This window comes from Budorcas taxicolor, chromosome 11, assembly GCF_023091745.1.
Source record: "Budorcas taxicolor isolate Tak-1 chromosome 11, Takin1.1, whole genome shotgun sequence".
NCBI lineage: Eukaryota > Metazoa > Chordata > Mammalia > Artiodactyla > Bovidae > Budorcas > Budorcas taxicolor.
This window is the reverse complement of record NC_068920.1, coordinates 94,237,203-94,247,338: the sequence shown is the minus strand read 5'-3', so window position 1 is coordinate 94,247,338 and position 10,136 is coordinate 94,237,203. Positions and strand designations below refer to the sequence as shown.

The 10,136-nt window shown below is 38.9% G+C and overlaps 1 non-coding gene across 1 annotated transcript; it reads right to left on the bottom strand.

The window, feature by feature from the left end:
• Positions 1-8,012: 8,012 nt before the first annotated feature.
• On the bottom strand, positions 8,013-8,084 carry TRNAC-ACA (transfer RNA cysteine (anticodon ACA)). The gene has a single exon. It is a non-coding gene; the product is annotated as a tRNA-Cys (tRNA).
• Positions 8,085-10,136: the final 2,052 nt, after the last annotated feature.

Here is a 10,136-nt window from a genome sequence, read left to right as displayed (position 1 = left end):
CTTTCTTCTTTTTATTCTACCTATATGAGGAAATAGACACTAAGTAAACATTGTGATAATCATTTCACACTATATGTAAGTCAAACCATTATGCCTTAAATTTATACTGTGAAAAAAATCAGTTATATCTCAAAACTGGAAAAAAATAGATTAAAATGGCAAAAAAAGTACTCTTCCTTAGAGTGTTTTTTTTTTTTTTTTCCTTTTTTTACCTAGTACTTTGGCCACCTTATGTGAAGAGTTGACTCATTGGAAAAGACCCTGATGCTGGGAGGGATTGGGAGCAGGAGGAGAAGGGGACAACAGAGAATGAGGTGGCTGGATGGCATCACCAACTCAATGGATGTGAGTTTGAGTGAACTCCGGGAGTTGGTGATGGACAGAGAGGCCTGGTGTGCTGCAGTTCTTGGTGTCGCAAAGAGTCAGACACGACTGGGCGACTGAACTGAACTGAACTGAACTGAATACTAAATAATCAATATAATTAATTTTAGTTCTGGTAGTGATTTTCCAGTCATTTTTAGTTAGATTATGATAATAGGCAGGGCATTAAAATAACTTTGGCCAGCACGATAAAAATATATTTCATTACTTCGTATGTAAAGTAAGCTATTTCTGGATATCTCTTGAAAAAAAAAAAAAATAGAAAAGAAAGCATTAGTGGGATAAAGTAGGTTGTTCAACTTTTCTCCACCTTGCTACATTTCCTCTCCTGGAGTGACTGTGACAGTGATGATTAGGAAATGACTTCCCTCAGCATTGAGAATCACCAAGGCCTATCAGCTGTTGATTTTACTGGCTAGACAAGCCTATTATATCAAGGGTTTGAAAGTATCAATACACCTACATGCATCATTTCTCTAATGAAAGAATTCAATATTCTCGTCCTTCAGGGAGTTTGAGCTATTTGAATTTTATCACAACTCTCCACTTCAGTAGCTCTAGAGGCTCTCAATTAGCATGTTCAATTAAAATCTGTTTAAGTATGAATTTTTCTGTACCCTAGCACCTGAGTAGTAGTAGCTGGGTATCCTATTCACTTATACCTAGATCACTGAAGCATTCTAGTATTAGGATAAACAGCAGATCTCTAAAAATAGAGATGCCACCTATACTTATATTGCCAGAACTTTTTTAACCTTCTTATTACTCCATCTTCTTATTTTGCCCAGAATGCTACAGAATACTTATTAAAGCAGCTACAAAAGAATACAAATTGAACTTCAATCTTCAGAAGTCAAAGCCTCTCTCCATGAGTCTGTCTATCACGAATCAGTACAAGACCTGAGATCTCACACAAGAGCTCTCATGAAATGACATGTTCTGCCATCAATTGGCATTTTTATCCCTCTTGCAAGTTTGTTTTCTCTTTACAAGAGTTTTGAAACTCTGTTTCCTTTGTTGATATTTCTGTTCCCAAGTCCTTCGCATTTCTCTTCCTAATTGTCAAATTAGATTATATGTTGCAAGAAAGTTTTAGTAAAAACAGGAGAGTAATCTTTCCAGTCAGAGTGCACTCTCCCCTAACTCAGATAATTCAGCACCAGAAAATTGGAGAACTGACTATCAATAACTTGTTCTTTCATTTCACATGGAAATTATCCAGTTTTTACTATTTTCTTTACTCTAATCTTTACTATAATCTTTGTCTTCCCTCCAATTTCCTTTTGCTTCATTTGCTATCAGTTGGTCTCATGCTTAGCAAAACTTCCCCAAAGCTAGACCTTACAATGATAACTTGAAAGTTATGAGTGTCAATTGAATTGGGAGGTGAACCAAAGATCACAAATTAGATTATGGGGACAGTGAAACAAAGAAGGGGAAAAAAAGGCCTCCAAAAGAGTCTGTTAATGAGTGTAGTAGAGGGTTGCCATATAAAAAACAGGATCCCTAGTTAAATTTGAATTTCAGATAACAGTACATACTTTCTTATTATTGAGTATGTGTCAAATTTTGTATGGGATATACCTATGCTAAAAATTATTTGCTGTTTCTTAAAATTCAAACTGCTTTACTTAAAATTCAAATTTAACTGGGCACTTTGTATTTTTATTTGGCCACTCTGATGTGTACCACCAAGGATAAATAGTAATCAATATTAAAAAACAAATAATGAATGTGTTTCTTTTTTGTTTGTTTTTCTAAGTAACTCACTTTTATTACTACTATTTTATTGATGTATAGAGGTGGCTCAGTGGTAAAGAATAATCCTCTGCCAATTCAGGAGACACAGGATCAATCCCTGGGTCAGGAATATCTCCTGGAGGAGGAAATGGCAACCCATTCCAGTATTCTTCCCTGAAAAATTCCATGGACAAAAGAACCTGGTGAGCTATAGTCCATAGGGTCATAAAAAGTCAAATACAGCTGAGCATGCATGCATGCATTTTGCATGCACATATAGTTGATTTACAATGTTGTGCTAATTTCTACTATTATATACATATATGCATTCTTTTTCTCTATTCTTTTCCTCTATTCTTTTCCATATGTTTATCCTTGGATATTGAATATAATTCTCTGAGCTATCCAGTAGGACCTTGTTGTTTATGCATTCTATATGTAATAGTTTGCAACTACTAACATCCGTAATTCATCCCCTCCACCTTTCCCCCTTGGCAACCACAGTCTGTTCTTTATATCTGTGAGTCTGTTTCTGTTTTGTAGATAGATTCACTTGTGGCAAAGCATCATAAAACTCCTGGAAGAGACCATAGGAAAAAATTCTCCGCCATAAATTGTAGACATATTTTCTTAGGTCAGTCTGCTAAGGCAATAGAAATAAGAAGAAAAAAATAAATAAATGGTAACTAATCAAACATACAAGGTTTTGAGCAGCAAAGAAAACCATAAACAAAACAAAAAGACAACCTATAGAATGGGAGAAAATATTTGCAAACTATATGAGCAATAAAAGTTTAGTTTCCCTAATATACAGATAGCTCATACAGAAGCGGAAGAAGATGGTGGAGGAGTAAGATGGGGAGGTTGCCAGCCTCCCCACAAATACATCAAAAACTCATTAAGATATGGAATAACTCCTACTAAGCAACCTCTAGGTGACAGCAGAAAACCCCAAGACTTTAGGGGAGCAGGCTAAACTCCCTGAAATGAAGTAGGAGAGAGGATGGAGACATAAAAAGAGAAAAGATGAAGAACTTCTAGATGGAGCTTGTGTCCTGGAGGGAGGCAGGGAGTCATGAAGCAGGGAGGGTTCCTTTGTACTGGGAAGTTCCCTGATAGGTGAGTCCAAGTGAGAGCTGTGGAATCTTGGAAAATTGGAAAAAACAGAGACCTAGAGGGCAGAAAACAGAGAAAGCTGCACTTCTCAGCCCATAAAAACCTCACAGACTGTGGCCTTGAGCAGACAGTGGGCTCAGGGAACCAAGAGAAGCACATGGAAGCCCCATGGTGTAGAAGGCAGGCCAGGAGTACCAAGAGAGGAGTGGCATACCAACCTCTCCACCACACACAAACAGCACAGCCCAGAGGGTGGGCCAGGGAGCTGAAAGAAGAACATACAATCTCCATGACATATAGGGTTAGCTCAGGGGGCTGAGGGAAGGCCACACAAGTCTCTGCAACACAGAAGGCAGGGTCAGAGAGGCAAGAAAAAATCAACACAAGCCCCTACTTAGCAAGCTTCAGCTTGCAGTGCAGGGTGGCGCATGGGCAACAGAAGTACCAGAAAAGATTTGGGGGCTGGTGGCAGTGAAGATATGCTGAGAGGGCCACTTTGACAATGCTGTGAAAATAGATGTGTCTAACATTGCCAAAGCCAGAAGGACTGCCCAAAGACATGCTGAACTCAGAGACACCCCAAAATCTACTACTGGGACTCTGCACTGCCCTTGAGAGAGACAAGATCCAGCTCCATCAACCAGAACAAAAGCACAAGCTCCCCCAACCAGGGAAATATTATAGGACATTAATCCAACCCCATCCACAGGGGCAGACTCCACAACCAAGAAGAATGCCAGGTGCTTCCAAACTCATTCTACAAGGTCACAATCACTGTGATATCAAAACCAGGGAAGAAAAACACATGCAATAAATAAAATCTCAGGCCAATATCATTGATCAACATAGATGCAAAAATCCTCAACAAAATCCTGGAAAACATAATTCAACAACACATTAAAAAGTTCATACACTATGATTTAGTTGGGTTTATTTCAGGGATGCAAAGATTCTTCAATATGCACAAATCAATGTGATACACAATATTAACAAACAGAAAGTTAAAAACCACATGATCATCTCAATGGATCCAGAAAAAGCCTTTGACAAAATTCAGAACCCATTTACGATAAAAAACACTTCGAAAAATGTGCATAGAAGGACTCTACCTCAATATTGTAAAGGCCATATATGATAAGCCAACAGCAAACATTATTCTCAACAGTGAAAAATTAAAGTGTTCCCTCTAACATCAGGAACAAGACAAGGGTGTCCACTCTCACCACTATTATTCAACATAGTCGAATAAGTCTTAGTTAGGGCAATTAGAGAAGAAAAAAGAAATAAAAGGAATCCAGCTCAGAAAAGAAGTAAAACTCACTGTGCACAGATGACATGATACCTCACATAGAAAACTCAAAAGAAATTATCAGAAAATTACTGGAGCTAATCAGTGAATTTAGCAAAGTCATGGAATTGGGTCAATACACCGGGTCAATACACAGAAATCACTTGCATTTCTATATACTAACAACGAAAAATCAAAAACAGAAATTAAGGAATCAATCCCATTCACCATTGCAATGAAAAGAATAAGATATATAGAAATAAACCTACCTAAGGAGATAAAAGAACTGCATATAGAAGATTATAAGACACTGAAGAAAGAAATCAAAGATGACATAAATAGATGTAGAGATATTCCATGTTCCTGGGTAGGAAGAATCACTATTGTGAAAATAACTATACTCCCAAATGCAATCCACAGATTCAATGTAAATCCTATCAAATTACCAATGGCATTTTTCACAGAACTAGAACAAAACATTTCACAATTCATGTGGAAACACAAAATTCCCCAAATGGCCCAAATAGTTTTGAGAAAGAAGAATGGAGCTAGAGGAATCAACCCTGCTGACTTCAGACTAAACTACAAAGCTACTGTCATCAAGACAGTATGGCACTGGCACAAAACAGATATATAGACCAATGGAACAAGATAGAGAGCCCGGAGAAAAACTCATACACCTATGGGTACCTTATTTTTGACAAAGGAGGCAAGAATATACAATGGGGCAAAGTTAGTCTCTTCAATAAATGGTGCTGGGAAAACTGGACAGCTATATGTAAAAGAATGAAATTAGAACACTTCCTAATACCATACACAAAGATAAACTCAAAATGGATTAAAGACCTAAATGTAAGACCAGAAAATAAAAAGCTTTTAAGGGAAAACAGGCATAACACTTGATGACAGAAATAAAAGAAGATCCTCTATGACCCACCTCCTAGAGTAGTGGAAATAAAAACAAAAATAAGCAAGTGGGACCTAATTAAACTTAAAAGCTTTTGCACAGTAGAGGAAACTACAAATAAGGTGAAAAAACAACTCTCAGAATGGGAGAAAAAAAAAAAAAAAACGAAGTAAACAACTGACAAAAAATTAATTTCCAAAATATACAAGCAGCTCATACAACTCAATACCAGAAAAACAAACAACCCAATCAAAAAGTGAGAAAAGGACCTAAACAGACATTTGTCCAAAGAAGACATACAGATGGCTAACAAACACATGAAAAGATGCTCAACATTGCTCATTATTAGAGACATGCAAGTCAAAGCTACAATGAGATACCACCTCACACCAGTCAGAATAGCCATCATCAAAAAGTCTACAAACAATAAATGTTAGACAGAGTTGGAGAAAAGGGAGCCCTCTTGCATTGCTTGTGGGAATGTAAATTGATACAGCCACTGTGGAAGACAGTCAGGAGATTCCTTAAAAAACTAGGAATAAAACTACCATATGAGTCAACAATTCCACAGCTAGGCATTTATCCTGAGAAAATAAAAACTGAAAAAGATATATGTACCCCAATGTTTACTACAGCACTATTTACAATAGCTAGAATGTGGAAGCAACCTAGATGTCCATCAACAGATGAATGGATAAAGAAGCTATGGTACATATATACAATGGAGTACTATTCAGTCATAAACAGGAAAGCATTTGAGTCAGTTCTAATGAGATGGATGAACCTAGAATCTATTATACAGAGTGAAGTAAGTCAGAAAGAGAAATATAAATATCACAAACTAAATTAGAAGTGGTCAAACAGGAGATGGCAGGGTGAAAGTCAATATTCTAGGAATCAGCAAAAACATGTAAAATTAACTTTAGCAATGCTTCTTATTTAGTCTGCTGCTGCTGCTGCTGCTAAGTCACATCAGTCATGTCCAGCTCTGTGCGACCCCATAGACGGCAGCCTACCAGGCTCTTCCATCCCTGGGATTCTCCAGGCAAGAACACTGGAGTGGGTTGCCATTTTCTTCTCCAGTGCATGAAAGTGAAAAGTGAAAGTAAAGTCGCTCAGTCATGTTCGACTCCTCGTGACCCCATGGACTGCAGCCTACCAGGCTCCTCCGTCCATGGGATTTTCCAAGCTATGCAAATCAAAACTACAATGAGATATCACCTCGCACCAGTCAGATATTACCTCGCATAGCCATCTTCAGAAAAGCTACAAATAACAAATGCTGTAGGAAGTGTGGAGAAAAGCAAAGCCTTCTACACTGTTGATGGGAACGCAAATTGGTGCAGTCACTATGGATAACTGTATAGAGGTTCCTCAGAAAACTAAGCAGAATTACCATATTATCTTTCAATCTCAGTCCTGGGCGTATATCCATACAGAAGTATAATTCAAAGAGATGCATGAATATATTTTGAAATCATTCCCACAGAGGACAGGATGGCTGAATCTCGTCCCCATTATATTTAGGTTTGCTCTGATTGCTTAATCTTGTGTTCCCTTTCCCTTGACCAACTCCATTCAGAATTGTGGTTGCTTGGCTCAGAAAGTTCCTATGTTTGTGGTGCTGGAGAAAAACCATCAAAAGAGAAGAGAGACACATGGACTTGCTAGGGAAAAGTGCATCTCTAGACATGGCTTCAGTCCCTTCTGACTACCACCAGAAAGCCTTCTGACTATCACCAGAAATCACTTTTCACCAAAAATTCTTGTCTCCATGACTGTAGCTCTGAGTGAGTGACATCTTATCTGTGTCTTCCTCCTTCTTCTTCAGTCTGAGGGTTGGTAACAGCTTTTAAAACATATTGTTTCCTAGATTTTTCCATGTCACTTCTCTGTCCCTTTAATTCCTCATCCCTCTTTGATTAAGTCACTAAAGTATTTTCATTTGAACCATCAGAGGTCAATTTATTTCCTGCTAAGATCTTGATAGACAATGCCAAAGAATGTTCAAACTACAGCACAAATGCACTCATCTTACACGCTAACAAAGTAATGCTCAAAATTCGCCCAGCCAGGCTTCAACAGTATGTGAACCTAGAATTTTTAGACACTCAAGCTGGACTTTAAAAAGACAGAGAAACCAGAGATCAAATTGCCAACATCCGCTGGATCATTGAAAAAGTAAGAGAGTTCTAGAAAAACATCTACTCCTGCTTTATTGACTACACCAAAGCCTTTGGCTGTGTGGGTCACAACAAAGTGTGGAACATTCTTAAAGAGATGAGAATACCAGACCACCTCACTTGCCTCCTGAGAACTCTGTATGCAGGTCAAGAAGCAACAGGTAGAACTGGACATGGAACAACAGATTGGTTCTAAATTGGGAAAAGATTATGTCAAGGCTGTATACTGTCACCCTGCTTATTTAACTTATATGCAGAGTGAGTGAGTGAAGTCGCTCAGTCGTGTCCGACTCTTTGGGACCCCAAGGACAGTAGCCAACCAAGCTCCTCCATCCATGTGATTTTCCAGGCAAGAATACTGGAGTGGGTTGCCATTTCCTTCTGCAGGGGGTCCTTCCCAACCCAGGGATTGAACCCGGGTCTCCTGCATTGTAGGCAGACGCTTTACCATCTGAGCCACCAGGGAAGTACCAGAGCACTTCATATACCAGAGTACATCATGCTAAATGCCAGGCTGAATGAAACACAAGCTGGAATCAAGATTGCCAAGAGAAATATCAATAACCTCAGATAGGCAGATGACATTACCCTTATGACAGAAAGAGAAGAAAAACTAAAGAGCCTCTTGATGAAAGTGAAAGAGGAGAGTGAAAAGTTGGCTTAAAACTCAACATTCAGAAAACTAAGATCTGGCATCCGGTCCCATCACTTTATGGAAACAATGGAAACAGTGACAGAAAGTCTTTTTTTTTTTTGCGGGTGGTGGGGGGGGGGCGGGGGGGAGCGGCTCCAAAAACACTGCAGATGGGGACTGCAGCCATGAAATTAAAAGATGCTTATTCCTTGGAAGAAAAGCTATGACCATCCTAGATAGCATATTAAAAAGCAGAGACATTACTTTCCCAACAAAGATCCATCTAGTTAAAGCTATGGTTTTTCCAGTAGTCATGTATGGATGTGAGAGTTGGACTGTAAAGAAAGCTGAACACCAAAGAAATTGCTGCTTTTGAAATGTGGTGTTGGAGAAGACTCTTGAAAGTCCCTTGGACTGCAAGGAGATCCAACCAGTCAATCCTAAAGGCAATCAATCCTGGATATTCATTGGAAGGACTGATTCTCTAGCTGAAACTCCAATACTTCGGCCACCTGATGCAAAGAATTGACTCATTTGAAAAGACCATGGTGCTGAGAAAGATTAAAGGTAAGAAGAGAACGGGATGGCAGTGGATGAGATGGTTGGATGGCATCACTAACTCGATGGACATGAGTTTGAGCAAGCTGCGGAAGTTGGTGATGGACAGGGAAGCCTGGCATACTGTAGTCCATGGGGTAGGAAAGAGTCAAACATGACTGAGCAACTAAAGTGAAGATCTTAAGTGATAGCCTATAAAATTCTATGTGTTTTTCTGAATATGCATGTTATTATTTCTCAAAATAAAACGAAAATAAGCAGGAGAAAGGGAAGAGAGGATGGACAACAAGTTTTCTAACTGATTTATTAGTGATGTGAGAAGAAGAATTTGTATAAGCAGAGCTTTGTCTTCTCCTCCCATGGAACCAGCGTGTGTACAGAAAAGTAGCTTTGTGATCTAATAAGTGAGCTCAGTAGTCAAGGATTAAAATAGTGATGGATGTGTTCAACTGAAAGAGATGTCAGCAAATCCAACTGATTCCATAGTCACATCTTCCAATATTTTTAACCAATAATAAAGTTTATTTTTATCATTGTCTAAATACTGTGTATCTTGAAAAAAATAAATGGATTATATGTGGAGCAACCTAGAATTGTATTTGATGGAAAAAACAGGAAAGAAGCATTTTTGATGTGCATCATAAGATGCTAATTAAGGCCCCATGCATTAGCAATTAGTGACCACACAATTTTTTTTTTTACTTTAACGATGTTCATTGACTTGAATTGTGCCAAGAGATTTGTTCCTCACTTTTGTGGGTGGCTTTTAACTGGCCTATCGAGGGTGAAAAATATGAGACTTTAAGCTCTCTTAATTATAAGCCAGGAGGAATTTTTATCTTCAGTTCAGTTCAGTTCAATTCAGTCACTCAGTTGAGTCTGACTCTGCGACCCCATGAATTGCAGCACATCAGGCCTCCCTGTCCATCACCAACTCCCAGAGTTCACTCAAACTCATGTCCATCGAGTCGGTGATGCCATCCAGCCATCTCATCCTCTGTCGTCCCATTTTCCTCCTGCCCCCAATCCCTTCCAGCATCAGAGTCTTTTCCAATGAGTCAACTCTTTGCATGAGGGGTCCAAAGTACTGGAGTTTCAGCTTTAGCATCATTCTTTCCAAAGAACACCCAGAGCTGATCTCCTTTAGGATGGAGTGGTTGGATCTCCTTGCAGTGCAAGGGACTCTCAAGAGTCTTCTCCAACACCATAGTTCAAAAGCATCAATTCTTCGGCACTCAGCTTTCTTCACAGTCCAACTCTCACATCCATACATGACCGCAGGAAAAACCATAGCCTTAACTAGATGGATCTTTGTTGGCAAAGTAA